The 18,605-nt window shown below is 45.1% G+C and overlaps 1 protein-coding gene across 1 annotated transcript in view; it reads left to right on the top strand.

The window, feature by feature from the left end:
• The window catches only part of SLC37A3 (solute carrier family 37 member 3), a 156,902-nt gene extending 139,700 nt beyond the window's left edge, over positions 1 to 17,202 (top strand). Inside the window, exon 15 of the transcript XR_006716584.1 lies at positions 16,430 to 17,202. The gene's annotated coding sequence lies outside the window, so the exon portion shown is untranslated. The remainder of the gene's footprint in view (positions 1 to 16,429) is intronic.
• The last annotated feature ends 1,403 nt before the right edge of the window (positions 17,203 to 18,605 follow it).

Genomic DNA, 18,605 nt, shown 5'->3' with positions numbered 1-18,605 from the left:
ATTCCGTCATTACCTTGTAAGTGGCAGAGCCAGATTTTGAATTAAGGTTTGACGGGTTCCAGACTCTGTATCGTAGCCTGGAGGTTAGGAACCCCAGCTGTGGACACAGAGTCGCTAGTTGTGTGACCACGGCAACTTAGTTTTCTCATCTGTAAAATGGGGATGATGGTGACAATAGAACTACCTCATGGAGTAAGTGGGGGACCATAAAATATAACTACTTGAGGAACAGGGTTGCCCAATGTAGCAGATAAAAATACAGGATGCTCAGGGTGCCTGGGTGGCTCAGCTGGTTAAGTGTCTGACTTTGGCTCAGCTCATGATCTCGCAGTTTGTGAGTTCAAGGCCTGCGTCGGGCTCTGTGCTGACAGCTCACGGAGCCTGGAGCCCGCTTCCGATTCTCTGCCTCCCTCTCTCTCTGCCCCTCCCCCATCCGTGCTCTGTTCATCTCTCAAGAATAAATACACATTAAAAAAAAAAAAAACAGTGGATAATATTTTAGAACAGTAAGTCTTGCAATAATTGGGACACACTTATACTAACAATTATTCTTTGTTTATCTGAAGTTCAAATTGAACTAGGCATGCTGTGTTTTATCTGGCAACCCTGTCGGGGAGGCTCCCTAGGCTGGCCTTGACCCATCGCCTGGTGTGTTTTGCAGGACCCTCTGCTCCAGTGGGACTTGTTTCCTCCCTGGCCTCCCCGCCTCCCTGCTTCTGGTCCTGCTCTTACTGGCCCCCACGCCTTCTCCTCCTTTTCTCCTGGCCTCCTGAGCCTGTCTTTCCCTCCAGTTTCCTCCTGGGGGTCTTCTGAGTCTTCACAGCACGCTCCCCCCCTGACAGATCCCACTGAGATCCCCACCATGCCATTTAGCTCCTAGGTATATGGGCCAGGTTCATTTGTCACTCTTCCAGGTGACTGAACCTGCTCTCTCTAACGAGGCTCCATGCACCTATCACAAAGGGCTCTGTCTTCCAAGACCAGAGCGTGGACAGGTGCCAGTAAGTCCTGACTACCACAGCCGTTGCCCAAACGGACCAGAGGGAGGGAGGGAGGGAGCCGCTTCTGTTTTCCTAGCACAGCTGGAGTTGTACCATCAGATCAAACCAGAAAGTTTCGGCATCTCCAGAAACCCCATTCAGCCCTCCTTCCTCCCCAGCCCGCAGCCCATTTCACTTCTCCTTCCCATAGAGGGTAGAGGCTTGGCCAGAAGCTTGTTTTTTCTCAGCCAAGGAGGTGGCACCCGGTGTGCCTCCCTTCAACTGCGATAAGGAAGCCACAACCAGCCCGGGACCCTTTGAACGCGGCGAGAAGCAGGATGCCAACAAAGATACTCTTACACCTTTGTCACAGTGCATCTCAGGTGGCATCAGGTGTGTGCTGAGTGTCGGGGCCTGCCTGGCTTCTTCCCCTGGCCCTTAGGCCAGAGTGGACACACTGTGCTCTTGGATGGACACGCTGACCCTTGATACTCTGTCATTCCCGCTTTTTGTCTTTTTCTTCTTCCCTGGCCAGGTGCGGGCTCTTTTGCAAAGGCATGATTCATAGGATCCCTTGCCTCCCACACTTACCATGCTGTGTTACTAACTCCATGCTTCTCAAACGAGTGAGCCTGAGTCACGGGGAGGGCTTGTGAGAACACATATCACAGGACCCCGCCCCTGGAGTTTCTGATTCAGTAAGTCTGGGCTGGGGCCCGAGAATTTGCATTTCTATGGAGTTCCTAGGTGATGCTGAGGCTGCTAGTCCCAGACCACACCGAGACCCACGGTCTGCAGATCTCTAGGTCAGCGGGAGTGGAGATTCCGAGAGGCCTCTTGACCCTCAGCTCCTGATTTTCAGCATTTTGGGAAGATGAGGCATCCCAAGCCAGCATGATGGTCCCCCGAAGGCCCCTTTATCATGGCTGGCATCCCTGTAGCATAAAGGACTTCGGTATTTGCAGGCCCAGTTGGTAATCCCGTCCAGGGAGGCCTTCAAGAGGCAGGGCCTTGTGAGGGATGCTTCTAGCTGAAAGGGCAAGTCTTTCCCACAACATGCTCATCATCCAATGTGGAAACAAATGAGAAGTACAGGTAACGATTGTTCATTATGTGACTGACCCCTCAGGAGTGGGTTCTGTGAATGCTCTTTCCCCCGCCTGCTGGGAGGAGGTGGCTGGTGGCTCTGAGTTGAGTCTCTTTCCAGAAATTGCCGTCCTTGCTCAAGGTCACCCGCCTTCTCCCAGGACTTGCCACATCTACTGACTGGTGAGTGCTGGGGTGTGGCTCCCTTGCCCCATTGCTAGACACCGATGGGCCATCTCAGCTCCAGAGCTCCTTTCGGGGGAGCTGAGGCCTTTGTTGTGACCACATCACAGTCCAAAGCCTCCCTAGCCCCGTCCTGTTTCCCTCTGGCCCCATCAGCGATGAACCTTCGGGCATTCCCAATAACCCTCTTGTCTGTCTCAGAGTCCGATTGCCTGGGAACCTGAGACCTAAACCTGTTTGTCCCTAAATCTGGGGAAGCTAGAACAGATGATAAAAGCTTCTAGAAGTTAGAGGAGGGTGTTGTCGTCAGCACCTGGTGTTCACCTGCAGGAAGAAGTAGACGGCTGTGGCGGAGTCTGACTGCCTTTCCCCACCTGCTCTTGTAACCTTGGCAGCCTGCTCTGAGGTCCCAGGCTTGCTCTCTCCAGGCCTTTGACCCAACTTGTCTGCTCACTCCCTTCCACTTGGACTCCTGTTCCCTTCACACCCTTCCTCAACCGTGACCTTTGGTCATTCCCATAAAAGCCACTCGGGTAGACGCCATCTTCAAGAAGGAATGAAAAGAGGGGCACCTGAGTGACTCAGTTAGTTAAACATCCGACTTCAGCTCAGGTTATGATCTCATAGGTTCATGAGTTCGAGCCCTGCATTGGGCACTCTGCTGCTAGCATGGAACCCACTTTGGATCCTCTGATCGCCCCCTCCTCTGCCCCTCCCCTGCTTGCTCTCTGTCTCTCTCAAAAATAAATAAGCATTAAAAAATTGTTTTTAATACAAAAATAAAAAAATATTTAAAAAAAAATGAAAAGAGTGTCTGGCAAAAAAAGATACTGAAACTCTGTGGTGAATCTTGGTAAGGGTCCCCTATAAAGTGCTGTGAGTGTTTGTGAAAACCAGGAGTGCCTTAAAGTTAAGGGTGAGGTGCCCAAAGGACTTCTAGATGTAAGGATCCTTGTCCTTGAGAAGAAGGACTTCTGGGCTCACCTTGGGGAAGTCCCCGAAGGAAATTAGGATAATAGTCACAGGGGCCTGCAGCAGGCAATCAACAAACACTGGGGGAGGAAATGGCTGCGCTGAGCATCTCTCTCAGTCATTTCTTAACGAATAACACTGATGCTCTCAGCACATATTGGGACTGTAAAAATATTCCCACATTTGTACAAGGCCTTTGCAAGCCATGACCCTTGATGACTTTAGAGGCCCCCAAGTCCTACAGAAAAGGAAAGAAGGAGGCCAATTTGGAAAGCATATCTGAAAAGGAGTCATCAAATACATCCCCTGAAAACATTCGTAACCCTCCCACTGACGGGCAGACGTAGGCTCTTCTCCCTTTGGGTGGGCGTGTCCCTGAGTGCCCCCCTCTAAACGCCAGGCCCTGCTGCTCCTATAGCTCTCCAGTGTGCATAATTCCTCACCTGTCTCCCGCACAGCCTGTGAGCTCCTTGGGGTCAGGGGTGTGTGTGTCCTCATGCCCCCCACCCAATGCCTGCCACACCGGAGGGACTTAATCAATATTTATTGAGTGAGCAAACAAATGGCATGTGTTTGTTCTAGAAATAATCTAGCATGGGAAAGATAGGGCAATTAATTTTAGTTTGGACAAAACCTCATTCTTCCGAAATCCTTGAAGGTGATGAAAAAGAAACAAAAAAGGCAGAAATTTATGTTAGTGGCAGCACCAAAACAAGACTAATTAGAGCTGTGGGAGAAAAAAAGAAAAAAAAAAAAAAAAAGATGTTCTCTGTGAATCTGGGTTCATTTTATTCTCGGCTCCTTTTCTGGAAATCAGGGCTTTCTGTATCTTTTTTGAAACAGTGGAGGACATCGAGTGCAGAGAACATAATGACTTTCTTTGTTTTACTGGAAGGCTACTTTCTCCCCCAGTTCTTAGAGTTTGTCTGATTCTTGCAAATAGGCACAACTTAGATTCCTAACATCTTGTAGTCCCATCCGCAACAAGAATTCAAGAACATACGATTATCAAGTCAACTGATAGTTTTATAGTTAAATCTCAGATAAGCTCTCCTTTTATAGTTATTATATAAAGCATTCTAAGAGCAGCAACCTATACAGAGTCCATTTTCATGTTTCCAAACATCAAAAGGATTTTAATTTTTTGAAGGCCATTTTTGTATCTTTCCCATTTAATATAGTTCTCTTTCCTCCAAGTTTCCCCGTCCCCTTCCCCCCATCAGAAATGTTTTGTTTTGTCACGTGCTCAATCTTTCATAACAATCTACAACTCTACCCTCAAAATTTCTTTAAATGAAACCAGGTACTTCAAAGAACATTCGAGAAAGGTCTGAAAAATAAAAGAATAGCAGTTCAGATTTACTGAGATGTACGGAGGACAGGGACATTCCAAATGCCTTACTTACTTGGATCTTCACAGCAACTCATGAGGTAGGTGTTGCCAAACTCTGCCCCCGCTTACACATGAGGGTCTTGCCCAGGGTCACAATGGTGTTAGGTGGTGGGGCCAGCCTGCAAACTCTGGTGTGTAACTTTCTGAGCCCGTGCCCTCAGCCAATGTAATGTCCTGCCCAGCAGATTCTCTGACTGAGATGAGAAAGAGGGAAAAATGGGGGGGCTCTCTCTCAGGCCCGGTCAACGAGAACTGAGATATTATTACTGCATTAGGTGCTCTCCTGTGGTCAGCTGAGCTCATCAGATCTGAGGCTGCTTGGCTGTCTGCAGCCTCAGGATCACCGGTGTTCGATGCAGAAAAAAGGGATCTGGTTCTTTCTCTCTCTCTCTTTCACCTCCATTGTATTCTGTTGCTATCTATCTTAAGGCTTCTTGGTGGATTCTTACCAAAAGAGGATTTCTTCTACTTCCGCTTCATAGACAGTTGAACTTCCTTCTACCCCTTATCCTCCCCCACTGCTCCCAGAAGTGATTGAGAGGTCAGAGGTCAATGACAGGAGTCAAAGGTCATCAGACTGGCCCCTTAAATGGTTGGAGGTCAGACAATTGAAGACTTAAAGTATGATAAAAATGTGTGCATCTGTGAGCCAACTAATTATCGGGCCTCTGTCCCTGTGGTGTGAGTGTAAGAGTGTGAGTGTAAGACACCCCAGATCTGGTGTTGGCAAAACTACCAAAACACTGGCTAAAGGTGAAACCATCAGGGAGAAACAGAGCTTTCCAGAAAAAAATTTGGCTTCTCAGAGACCTTCTATCTTCTCCTTCTCCTTCTCCTTCTTCTCCTTCTCCTTCTCCTTCTTTTTTTTTTAGAGAGAAAGGAAGATAGAATCCCAAGCAGGCTATGCACCTCCAGCATGGAGCCCAACACAGGGCTTGAACCCATGAACCATGAGATCTTGACCTGGGCCGAAATCAAGAGTTGGGTGCTGAACCCATTGAGCCACCCTGGCACTCCCCTTGGTTCTATCTTCCATTCACCAATTATAACCAATATTTGTGTTGGGCCTTCGATGAGTAAGGCACAAGGAGAAGGGCGTAAAGCACATTCTATCCATGATAGCAGGACACTCGGGGTGTCTCTTTCCTCCTGGGGTGTAGCGGGGCATCGCCTCGGCAGGACCAAGCACCTCTGACCTCTCAGATCAATTCTCCCCTCCTTCCGTTAGTCATTTCAGACCAGACTCCCTTAGCATGCAACCAGATGCTCTGTTTTCCTTTTCTGGATAGAGAGTAGTCTTTGTCCTGGAAAGAGAGGCTTTGGGGCCTGCCAACTGAGAGCAACTCACACCTCAAAAGCAGATCAGGTTTGGGCTCTGTGTTCTGACTCCGGTTGTCCACACTCCCTAAGTAACCTCCCCGCTGCAGGAACTTCCGTGTCCAGCATCTGCATAGTGGCAGGGTGCTTCTCTCTTAGGATCTAAGAGGATTCGTGCGTGCGTGGTCCCAGAACGATTTTAGCACCAATTCACAGGTCTTCATCCAAGAGTGTTTACTGAGATGGTTAATAATAATGATAATAATAGTTCAAGCCCCGCGTCGGGCTCTGTGCTAAGAGCTCAGAGCCTGGAGCCTGTTTCAGATTCTGTGTCTCCCTCTCTCTGATTCTCCCCCATTCATGCTCTGTCTCTCTCTGTCTCAAAAATAAACATTAAAAAAAATAAAAAAAATAATGATAATAAAAGAGTCATAAATGGATTTATGGAGAGAGTAATATATTCACAAAAAGAGGAAGATTACACAGCCAAAGGTGTGGCCTCTTTTTGCCTTTTCTGTGATATAAACAGCTTCATTTTAAAATTAGAAAATAGAGGGGCGCCTGGGTGGCTCAGTCGGTAAGTGTCCAACTTCAGCTCAGGCCATGATCTCGCAGTTTGTGAGTTCGAGCCCTGCATCGGGCTCTGTGCTGACAGCTCAGAGCCTGGAGCCTGCTTCAGATTCTGTGTCTCGCTCTCTCTCTGCCCCTCCCCAGCTCATGCTCTGTCTCTCTCTGTCTCAAAAATAAATAAAACATTTAAAAAATGTTAAATTAGAAAATAGAAATGCTATTTGATGAACATGAGCTTAGATGAACAAAGCACTCCTCATAGCATGATGTAGAAATAAACTTCTGCCTTGAGCTATAATGGAGCCACAGGGACTGGATTTACCCTCCCACCTAAAACAATTGACAAACCAGACAAGATGTATAAGAGAACAGTTTTCAGACTTTGTACAACAGGCAATGCAAAACAATGATCACTGAAAGAATTGGAACCAATAAGAGGCACCATTAAATTCCCCCAGATTACTACCTGGAGAGAGTTTCTGCCTGCCGTGTAAGGGAGAGGAATCTAAACAGAGCCTAGTGGTGTCCTGAGTTGAGAGAGCCAGTGTCGGAGTTTGGAGAGGCTGTGATGGTTAATTTCATGTGTCCACTTGGATAAGCCACAGTACCTAGAGAGTTGGTGAAATACCATTCTAGATATTTCTGGGAAGGTATTTGGTATGGACTGAAAATTTGTGTTCTCCTAAAAATTCATAAGTTGAAGCCTTAATCCCCGTGTGGTGGTATTTGGAAGTAGGGCCTTCAGAAGAATGGAGCTCTCATGATGAGATTAGCACATGAGCACGCGAGACAATTTCTCTCTCTCTGCCATGTGAGGACACAGCAACAAGGCATCCATCTGCAAACCGGAGAGCAGGCTCTCACCAGGAACTGAATTGGCGGGACACTTGGTCTTGGACTTCCCAGCCTCCAGAACTGTGAGAAGCAAGTGTTTGTTGTTGAAGCCACCCAGGTATGGTGTTGGTCATAGCAGCACAGGTTGACCGACCCAGCATTTTTTGGAATGGGATTAACATTTAAACCAGTGGACATCACCTCCATAACGTGGGTGGGCCCGATCCAATCAGTTGAAGGCCTTAAGAGAAAGACTAACTGCTCCAGAGGAAGAGGGAATTCTGCAAACAGGCTGCCTTCGAACTTGAGTGGCAACATCAACTCTTCCCTGGGTCTCCAGCCTGCCAACCTGCCCAGAGTTTTTCTTTGTCAGCCTCTGTAATCTACAATCAATCACACGAGCCAATTCCTTAGACTGGGAGCCTGCTGCAGTCTAACAGCAGGGCAGTGTGGATCAGTGAGGTGCTTTAGGAAGATGCCTCAGGCCGAACTGGAGGAAAGAGGGGCTAAAACTCAAGGCATCCAGGTGTGTGGTAAGAAGGAAGGAAAAGTGTGGGAGGGAGGCAGGGAAGAAAACAATTTTAATTTCTTTTTATTGATTTTTTATTTTAGAGAAATTAATTTTTAATTTTAATTGTTAGTTCATATTAATAGTATATTATTATAACATTACAATATAATATGTATCATTATTAATATATTATTACTTATTAATTTTGTATGTTAGGGATGGGTGGGGGGCAGAGAGGGAGACACAGGATCCAAAGCAGGCTCCAGGCTCTGAACTGTCAGCACACATACAACTCATAAATTGTAAGATCATGACCTGAGCTGAAGTCAGATGTTTAACCACCTGAGCCACCCAGGTGCCCTGAGAAAGAGAGAGAGAGAGAGAGAGAGAGAGAGAGAGAGAGAGAGAGAGAGAATCTTAAGCAGACTTCATGCTCAGTGCAGAGGCCCACGTGGGGTCAGCCCTGAGCTGATACCACAGCCCTGGGATCATACCTGAACTGATATCAAGAGTCAGATGCTCAACCAACTGAGCCACCCAGGCTCCCGGAGAAAACAATTTTAAAGAAAGATGGGGCTCCTGGATGGCTCAGTTGGTTAAGCATTCGACTTCGGCTCAGGTCATGATCTCGCAGTCTGTGAGTTCAAGCCCCGCGTCGGGCTCTGTGCTGACAGCTCGGAGCCTGGAGCCCGCTTCGGATTCTGTGTCTCCCTCTCTCTGCTCCTCCCCCACTCGTGCTCTGTCTCTGTCTCTGTCTGTCCCTCTCAAAAGTAAATAAACATTTAAAAAAATTAAAGAAAGAACTCGTAGGGCCTGGTAAAGACGATTTCTCATTGACGTGACTGGGATGAGGGCGTTAAAGGTGGGGTGGCAAAGCTCGATGGAAATCCAAGAAGATAAGGGTTGAAGGTGCACGACTGGAAGACGGGTGATGAGCAGGAATGAGGAAGAGAAGCGGCCGTGTCTGAACAGGGATGGAGACTGAGGTCGGCTCGAAGCCTCCGAAGGGGCGCTCTCTGAAGGGAGGGGAGGTCTGAGGTGTGCAGAGAGTGGAAAGCGAGAGGAGTCGGCAAAGACCAGGCCCCAGAGCAGGTGCCGCAGAGAGAGGGCCGTGCAGGCCGTGGTTGGTTGAATTACGAAGAGAGCAGGGGCTGCCGCAGCCGAGAGGATACTTCTTTTAGAGAGTGAGTCATCATCGCTGCCCGATGTTGCAGAGACTGAGTGCAATGAGGACGGGCAGAGGGCCCTCGTTTGGCATCCTTGGGCCTTGGTGCCCTTCCTGGAGCCCTTTCAGTAATTTCCTAGTGGTGCCAAGCACAGCACCAGGGACCGGAGAGGAAACAGAGGCTCCGAAGTTCCTCGTGGGGGGAGGGCCCTTGGGTCAGTTCCTTCAGGAGTGACAAGCCCAGAAGCAGCTTATTTAGGATTCCTTCTGTTGTCGTCGTCGTCCCGTGTCAAACCTTTCTTGAGCAGTTACTGCCGTCAGACACTCCGCTAGGCGGTGACAGGGAAACTCGGGCTTTGCAGAAAGAGAGAGAGAAAGGGGCTAGTGGGGAGCAGGGAGGGAAGGAGGCACACGGGGGGAAGGGGACGAAGGCACAGAACAGCTGGCCAGAAGAGGGAGAGCAAGGGGGGTGAATCTCGGGTGGAGGGCACGGAGGGCCAGCCTGCTGCTGCCGAACGTAGAGACGCACAGGTGGTCTGGGAGGTGACGGGAATCCAGGGGGTGGGCGAAGTGTGGCCTCCATCTGCCCTGGGGGTCTCTGGGAAGCGGTTCCCACCTTTGTCCCAGGCGACTGTTGACCGAGTCCTAATCGCTGCTCACTGAACGCGTGGCGTGGCTGTCCTCTGCCCGTTCAACAAGTGTTGTTTGTTGATCTGGCAAAGGGGACTTCTGATTTCTGGCCCGAAGGTATCCCGGGATGTGAGAAAAAGGTATGTTTGGGGCTGGAGAGAACTCCTCATTACAAAACTTCCCTTGGGACATGGAATTTCAATGTTTTCTCACTGAGGGGACTTTGCTCCTCGTTTTCCTGAATGACTCAAATGTTTGCTTCAGACAATGGCAGAGTATCTTGCTTGAATCATTGGATTTCTGTTATTTTTGTAAGATGTGGGTGGGCAATATGACTCAGTATTTTTCCAAGAGATGTGAAAATTATATTGCCTATTTTGGATCATTTCATGCTGAGATCTGGAACATTTTTCTTGACTTTCAAATCTTGAAGCTTGGGGAATTTTTGTTTTTATTTTGCCTTTCCATCATTTCAGATCTTTCCCAGACAGAAATTTAAGGGAAAACTACTTAGCAATAGCTCTCAGTGATGAAATAGACTTTGAATTATAATAGTCGACATTTCTTAAATAAAAGATTTGCTAAATCCAGTGATGTGGTTGTCATGTTGATTGTGAAAAAAATTGGAGAATGTGGGGGTAGTGGAGTCTTGAAGGTTGTTTAATTTTTTTTTTAATGTTTATTTCTTTTTGAAGGCGAGAGAGATAGAGCATGAGCCTGTAAGGGGCAGAGAGAGAGGGAGACACAGAATCGGAAGCAGGCTGACAGCTCAGAGCCTGACACAGGGCTTGAACCCAAGGATTGCAATGTCATGACCTGAGTAGAGTCGGGCGCTTAGCTGACTGAGCCACCCGGGTGCCCCGAAGATTGTTTAATTTAAAACCTTGTCTAGTGCTTGAATAGCCTCAGACTAGTTTTCCAGCTTCTGCTTGGGCACCTGTCTCTGACAGTTGAGTTCTGTGAAGGCTTCAAGTGACAGAGAACTCTTCGGGTGCCAGGCAGTCCCACTTTTGCACGGCGCTTTTCACACTGTCATCACCTGCCTCCTTGTAGCTCCCAGACGTGAAGTCCTCCTTATGATCTCATTCTCTGTGAATCTCCTGAATAATTCTGCAACAGAATGATAGTTTTTGAAATACTGCTATATTTTCCTTTTTGATAAATGAGGTCTTTTTTCCATCAGTCTTATTACTATCAGTGTTAGGACAAGAGGCTGAGCTTAGTGTCTCCCGAGAAGGTTAGCGTTAAGGGGTAAATTGTGTCCCCCACCCCCACCCTCCACCAAATTCGCATGTTGAGATCCCAACCCTAGTACCTCAGAATGTGACTGTATTTGGAGATAAGGTCTTTAAAGATGATTAAGTTAAAACGAGGTCTTTAGAATGGGTCCTAATCCAATCTGACTGGTGTCCTTCTAAGAAGAGGATATTTGGACACAGAGAGACACTAGGGCATGACAACACAGAGGGACAACCATGGGAAGGTCCAGCAAGAGGATGGCCATCTTCAAGCCAACAAAGAGGGCTGAGAAGAAAACAAACCTACCAACATCTTGCTCTTAGACTTCTAGCCTCCATAAGTGTAAGAAAATTCATTTTTATAGTTTAAGGCTTCCAGTCTGTGGTATTTTGTTGTGGCAGCCCAGGCAAGCTAATGGCTTTTTGGCAATGAAGAATGAGAAAGACATGCCCCTAGGGCAGTCTCTTCAGAGAGAAATATTAGGCGGGGAGGGGCACAGTCCTTCCAGCATGTGTGTGTTGAGAGCCCTCCCCCCACCACTGAGTGAGCATTAGCACAGAGCGTGCAGAAACATGTCAGATGCTAGAGCTCTCGATGTCCCTCACCCCATGTTCCCAAGCCCCGAGTCAACTCTGGTGGGAGCCACTGAGGGGTGATGGAAGCATCCAGAAAGTTCTGGAACAGAGGTGGATTTACCATGAGGTCCATGAAGCTTTAGCTTCAGGGGCCTCCTACTTGCTGGAGCTCCTCCCAATGTCTTAGGAGGGGCTCTAGCAAGGTATTCACATATCGTGTTTTGGGGTTTTTTTGTTTATTTATTTTTGAGAGAGAGAGAAAGCTCATGCAAGCTGGGGAGGGGCAGAGAGAGAGAGAGAGAGAGAAAATCCCAAGCAGGCTCCGCACTGTCAGCTGGGAGCCCGAAGCGGGGCTCAAACCCATAAACCACGAGATCATGCCCTGGGATGAAATCAAGAGTTGGACACTTAACCAACTGAGCCACCCAGGTGCCCCTTCACATTATCTTGTTTTTAACAAATTTGCAAAAAAAAATTTTTTTTTGGTATTTTAATTTATTTTTTTATTTTACATCCAAGTTAGTTAGCATATAGTGCAACAATAATTTCAGGAGTAGATTCCTTAGTGCCCCTCACCCATTTAGCCCATCCCTCCTCCCACAACCCCTCCAGTAACCCTCTGTTTGTTCTCTATATTTATGAGTCTCTTATGCTTTGTCCCCCTCCCTGTTTTTATATTATTTTTGCTTCCCTTCCCTTGTGTTCATCTGTTTTGTCTCTTAAAGTCCTCATATGAGTGAAGTCATATGATTTTTGTCTTTCTCTGACTAATTTCACTTAGCATAATGCCCTCCCGTTCCATCCATGTAGTTGCAAATGGCAAGATTTCATTCTTTTTGATTGCCAAGTAATACTCCATTGTATATATACCACATCTTCTTTACCCATTCATCCGTCGATCGACATTTGGGCTCTTTCCATACTTTGGCTATTGTTGATAGTGCTGCTGTAAACATGGGGGTGCATGTGTCCCTTCAAAACAGCACACCTGTATTCTTTGGATAAATACCAGGTAGTGCAATTGCTGGGTCGTAGGGTAGTTCTATTTTTAGTTTTTTGAGGAAGCTCCATACTGTTTTCCAGAGTGGCTGCACCAGTTTGCATTCCCACCAGTGGTGCAAAAGAGATCCTTTCTCTCTGCATCCTCACCAACATCTGTCGTTGCCTGAGTTGTTAATGTTAGCCATTCTGACAGGTGTGAGTGGTATCTCATTGTGGTTTTGATTTGTATTTCCCTGATGATGAGTGATGTTGAACATTTTTTTTCATGTGTCGGTTGGCCATCTGGATGTCTTCTTTGGAGAAGTGTCTATTCACATCTTTTGTCCATTTCTTTGATGGATTATTTGTTTTCTGGGTGTTGAGTTTGATAAGTTCTTTGTAGATTTTGTATACTAACCCTTTATCTGATATGTCATTTGCAAATATCTTCTCCCATTCTGTCGGTTGCTTTTAGTTTTGCTGATTGTTTTCTTCGCTGTGCAGAAGCTTTTTATTTTGATGAGGTCCCAGTAGTTCATTTTTGCTTTTGTTTCCCTTGCCTCCAGAGACGTGTTGAGTAAGAAGTTGCTGCAGCCAAGATCAAAGAGGTTTTTGCCTGCTCTCTCCTTTAGGATTTTGATGGCTTCCTGTCTTACATTGAGGTCTTTCATCCATTTTGAGTTTATTTTTGTGTCTGGTGTAAGAAAGTGACCCAGGTTCATTCTTCTGCCTGTCGCTGTCCAGTTTTCCCAGCACCACTTGCTGAAGAGACTGTCTTTATTCCATTGGATATTCTTTCCTGCTTTGTCAAAGATTAGTTGGTCATACGTTTGTGGGTCCATTTCTGGGTTCTCTATTCTGTTCCATTGATCTGAGTGTCTGTTCTTGTGCCAGTACCATACTGTCTTGATGATTACGGTTTTGTGATACAGCTTGAAGTCTGGGATTGTGATGCCTCCTGCTTTGGTTTTCTTTTTCAAGATTGCTTTGGCTATTTGTGGTCTTTCCTGGTTCCATACAAATTTTAGGATGATTTGTTCTAGCTCTGTGAAGAATGCTGGTGTTATTTTTATAGATGTGGCATTGAATATGTAGATTGCTTTGGGTAGTATCGACATTTTAACAATATTTGTTCTTCCTATCCAGGAGCATGGAATATTTTTCCATTTTTTTGTGTCTTCTTCAATTTCTTTCATAAGCTTTCTATAGTTTTCAGTGTATAAAATTTTAACCTCTTTGGTTAGATTTATTCCTAGGTATTTTCTGGGTTTTGGTGCAACTGTAAATGGGATTGATTCCCTGATTTCTGTTTCTGTTGCTTCATTATTGGTGTATAGAAATGCAACTGATTTCTGTGCATTGATTTTATGTCCTGCAACTTTGCTGAATTCATGGATCAGTTCTAGTGGTTTTTTGGTGGAATCTTTTGGGTTTTCCATATAGAGTATCATGTCATCTGCAAAGAGTGACAATTTGACCTTCTCCTGGCCGATTTGGATGCCTTTTAGCAAAAAGATATTTTGACGGCAGTTGGTTAAAACTGACGTCTCTTTCCACTCCAGTTTCCTCTCCGTCACATGTACCCTCCTGGTGGGTTGTGGAGGAGTGGTGCCCCGACAAGGAAATTTGAATTGGGGTTTCCTTTTGTTTGGGTTTGTGGGACAGATTTCGATAGGTCGCAGTCAGTTCTGTGCGTGGTTATGCGACGGCAGAGCGAACCTGGAGTAGGAGCGGCTACCAGGCCGTGCTAGGAAATGCTTAGAACCAGGTTGGTACCGAACGCTGATTTCTGTGGTATAAATGCTCCCACCTACTCCAAGCTTTTGGTGTCATCACTGTATGTGGGGCGGGAAGAGTATATACCATCGTCTAGTATAGGCACCGTATGAATACAGTAGATGTAAATAACTCCAAGAGCATAGTGATAGTAAAATGTCATGAAATAATTAGGAAAGGATGTGTTTTGAGTATTTATTATCTTTGTTTTTAGCATTATTTCATTATACGTTTATGTTATTTAATTTTTAAGAATGGCTATGATCAACAACGACCTCCCAAAATTCCTGAAAAGCTAAGAGTCGGCGCTGGTGAGCCAGAATGAGCCAGCCCCGTCACAGCGCTGAATACCAGGAGCACTCCTACCGCCACTATGTTGATTCACCCCGTTTTATGACACGAAGGTTCAGGGCAAGAGTTGGTAATTTGATACGAAATATGTGAATAAGGGAGAAGAAACCAGTTTTTTTAAATGTATGGAGCTAGAGGCCAGTCAGTAGAAAATTCTTTCAGTCATCGGGTATGTAAACTTTACACAAATGATTTGGTTTTCATCAACGCCTAGTTAAAAGTTCCTGCCTAGGAACTTGCCTATCAAGAATGTTCTTGATAATGCAGGCTATAGCATCATAAATGCCCCATAGATTTAAAGGAGAATTTTGATGGTGTATGAGTTATCTATTGCTGTGTAACAAATTGCTCTGAAATTTAGTGGTTCAAAACACAAACATCTATTATTTCACAGTGTCTGTGGGTCCAGAATCTGGGGGTGGCTTAGCTGTGTCTTCTGGCTCAGGGTCTGTCACAGACTGCAGTCGAGGTATTTGATAGGGCTTTAGTTGGCTTGATAGGGGGGTTGATTCTGTGTCTTTTCCTTTTCTTTTTAATTTTTTAAAGTTTATTTATTTATTTTGAGAGAGACAGAGACAGCGTGAGTGGGGGAGGGTCAGAGAGAGAGAGGGAGAGAGAGAATTCCAAGCAGGCTTTGCACTGTCAGCACAGAGCCTGATGCAGGGCTCGAACCCATGAAATCATGACCTGAGCGGAAACCGAGTCAGGCGACTAACCGACTGAGCCACCCCCGTGCCCCTGATTCTGTTTCAAGCTCACTTAAGTGGTAGTTGGCAGGATATAGTTCAACACAGTTTGTTGGACTGAGGACCTCAGGTCCTCACTGGCTTTTGATCGGAGTCCTCCGAATGGAAGAGCCTGCTCATTCTTTAGGTACTATTTACCTGAAGCAAATAACTCCATCCAGCCATGTGAATAAAGTCTGTAGTGCTCAGAGATTTTATTTTGTTTTTTTGTATTTTTAAGTTTATTTCTTTATTTTTAGAGAGAGAGAGAGAGAGAGACAGCACAAGTGGGGAAGGGGCAGAGAGAGAGGGAGGGAGACAGAATCCCAGGCAGGCTCCATGCTGTCAGCATTAGAGCTTATGTGGGGCTGGAACCTAAGAACCATGAGATCATGACATGAGCCGAAGTCAGCCACTTAACCAACTGAGCCACCCAGGCGCCCCCAGAGATTTTTAAAGTAGCATGTCCCTCTCTGTTGAAAGCTGTCTAATGAGGCTTACTTCTGCTTGGGTCAGCTACTCTTACTACTCACAGTGTGGTTCTCAGACCAGCAGCGTTGTATAACCAGGGAGCTTGTAAGAACTGGAGAACCTCAACGCCCACCTCAAGCCTGCTGAATCAGAATCTGTGTTCTCACATGGCCCTCAGGTCACGTGAGTGTTTGCTAAAGTTTGAGAAGTTCCGTGCTCTACCATATCACAGGGCTCTTTCTTGCCATTTTGTTCACTAGAAAAACTGAAGTCTTTCAAAGGGCAGATAAGGCCTGTGTCATCTGCCCCTACTCTCTTACCTCTCTTATATCATCTCTTACAACACTCCCTTTTGCTCTCTCCACTCCAGCCACTGGGTACCTGGAGCTTACTCAGTGTATTCCTGCCCCAGGGCCTTTGCACTGGCTATTCTACCTGGAATACTTTCCCTCAGGTATCCCCATGAGCACTCCCTTATCACTTTCATGTCTTTGGTTATTTAGTCACTTTCTCAGCGAGGCCTTCCCTGGTCACCCAATCCAAAACTGCCAGACGCCCAGGCATCCCTTGACCTTTCCCTAATTGAAGTTGCTTTAGACCTTACCACCTAGGACGTGAACTTCCTGTACTTGCATGTAAGTTCGGTTTTTTGTTTCTTTTTCTTTTTAAGGTTCACTACTGCATCCCCGGGTCCTAGAAGAGGGTCTGGGACATGGTCGTAATGAGTTATCTTGACCTCCCAGGCTAGTAACCAGGAAGAAAATCAAGTTCATCGAGCCATACTGGCTCCTGCTGATTCCTATCACTCTCATTTCCTTTCTTGATGCACTGGTTTTTAATTATAGAAATAATGCACACACATAGCAAAATTAGAATGATACAGAAAAGTAGAAAATGAAAATATAAAATGAAAAATAGACATTATATTTCCTTGCCAAACTACTCCCTCAGTCTCACTCTTCAGAATTGTCAAGAATTCCTGTTTAAAAATGTTATGGTGGTTATCACAGAACCTGAAATAATGTGCTTATACCTTTGTTTGTTGGTTAATCAGAAAGCGGCTACGAATGCCTTGCTATGAAAATGAAGAATCTAATACATCCTACAATGCCACCTACTTTCCCTACCAGTTTTTATTCGATATATTATTTTAGTTCTTTAGTTTTCCTATGGGGTATTTTACAATTTCAGATAAAATACTAAAACCTTTATTTCTGGATTTATCAAATTCTGGCAGATCCAATGGGCTCTCTGCTTTTCTTATCTGTCTCTTATTTCCTTATGTGACTTTCTTTTTTCTTACATTACCAAGGTTTACATTCTGTTCTGTAATCATAATGATGGTGTGTGTGTGTATGTGTGTGCGTGTGTGTGTGTATGTGTGTGTGTGTGTGTTTTTTGACTATAGATTGATTCTACGAATAAAAATCATTAAAAAAGCCATTATAATATTTTAATTATTTAAATATTATTTACCACTGAACCACCAATGATTGGCTCTATAGAAAAGGAATGGAATCCAATGTCACTAAATCTTAGAAGTTTCAAGAAAAATTGCTTAAGCATCAATACCTAATGTATCCCATTTTCTTTTCATCTTCCTTTACTTCTAGGTCATTCCCAGCTACCACTGTGTCTGGTATTTCAAGCCACTTTATTTCTTGGAGTCCTGATTTATTTTTCTGGAAGCTCTAAGTTGTTTTGAAATACCATTTTCATGTAGGATAGGTGTCAAATAAATTTTCTAAATTCTTACAAGTCCCAAAACATCTCTATTTGCCCTTCTACTTAGTCAACAGTTTGGCTGAGTATAGAATGTTAGGTTCAAAATCTTTGCTTCTCAGAACTTGGAAACAGGACTGCCTTTATTGGCATGAGACCTGTGCTCTCCAAGAAAGAAAATAGCATGAAGTATTATAAGCCTTGGTAGCTGGGAAGGACCAGGAAATAAAGGAAGCACAAAATAAGAGGCCCCCGTACTTAGAAGGACCCTGTGCTTGGAAGTGCCCACCCTCCCCTCTTTGGTATAAGACTCTCCTGTCACCATCTTGAAATTCTTAATACTTTTTTATCATGGAGTCCCACATTTTCATTGCCACTGAACCCTTAAGTTATGAAGTTGACCTTGCTTAGAAGACATTCAAGCATCTAGCAATCCTGGTAAGTCTGAAGTCAGACTGATTCTTATTCCTTGGTAAGTAACATGCTTCTCTTTCTGGAAACTTTCCACGTACATACACATAGATATTTTAATCTGAATTTTATTAGGGATTTTCACCAAGATGCACCTAGTTCTGGGTCTTGTTATACCGCGCTGGCCTGGCATTCTGTGGGCCCCTTCATTCTGAAATCACTCATTCTTAAGCTTAGGGATGGAGATATATATATATATATATATATATATATATATATATATATATATATATATATTGCCTTGTTGTTTCTGATTTTCCCCCCCTTCTCCATTTGCTTTCCTTGAAGAACTTCCATTTGATGAACATAGGACTTCCTTCCTCTTCTGTTCATTTTCCTTCACATATCATGTATTTTCTTGTCTTTTGTATCATGTCCTGGGACATATCCTTGGGTTTATCGTCCAGATCACGAATTTGGCCATTAATTTGTTCGTTCATTATTCTGCTCATTCACTTTTTTTTTTCTTTTTTTTAGTTTTGATTGTCATGTATTTTACGTTCCTCAAACTCTGTGAGAAGCTGGACTCCTTTCTCATAGCAGTTTGCTCTCGTTGCTTGACATTTTCTCTCAAGTTTCTCTGAGGCTACTCACCAGAATTAGGACAAAAATACATTTCTCTTCCTGAATTATACTTCTTTTAGGGTGAGTTG

The sequence above is a fragment of the Leopardus geoffroyi genome, chromosome A2 (genome assembly GCF_018350155.1).
Source record: "Leopardus geoffroyi isolate Oge1 chromosome A2, O.geoffroyi_Oge1_pat1.0, whole genome shotgun sequence".
Taxonomy (NCBI): domain Eukaryota; kingdom Metazoa; phylum Chordata; class Mammalia; order Carnivora; family Felidae; genus Leopardus; species Leopardus geoffroyi.
The sequence above is the reverse complement of the archived record's forward strand: the minus strand, read 5'-3'. Positions and strand labels throughout refer to the sequence as shown.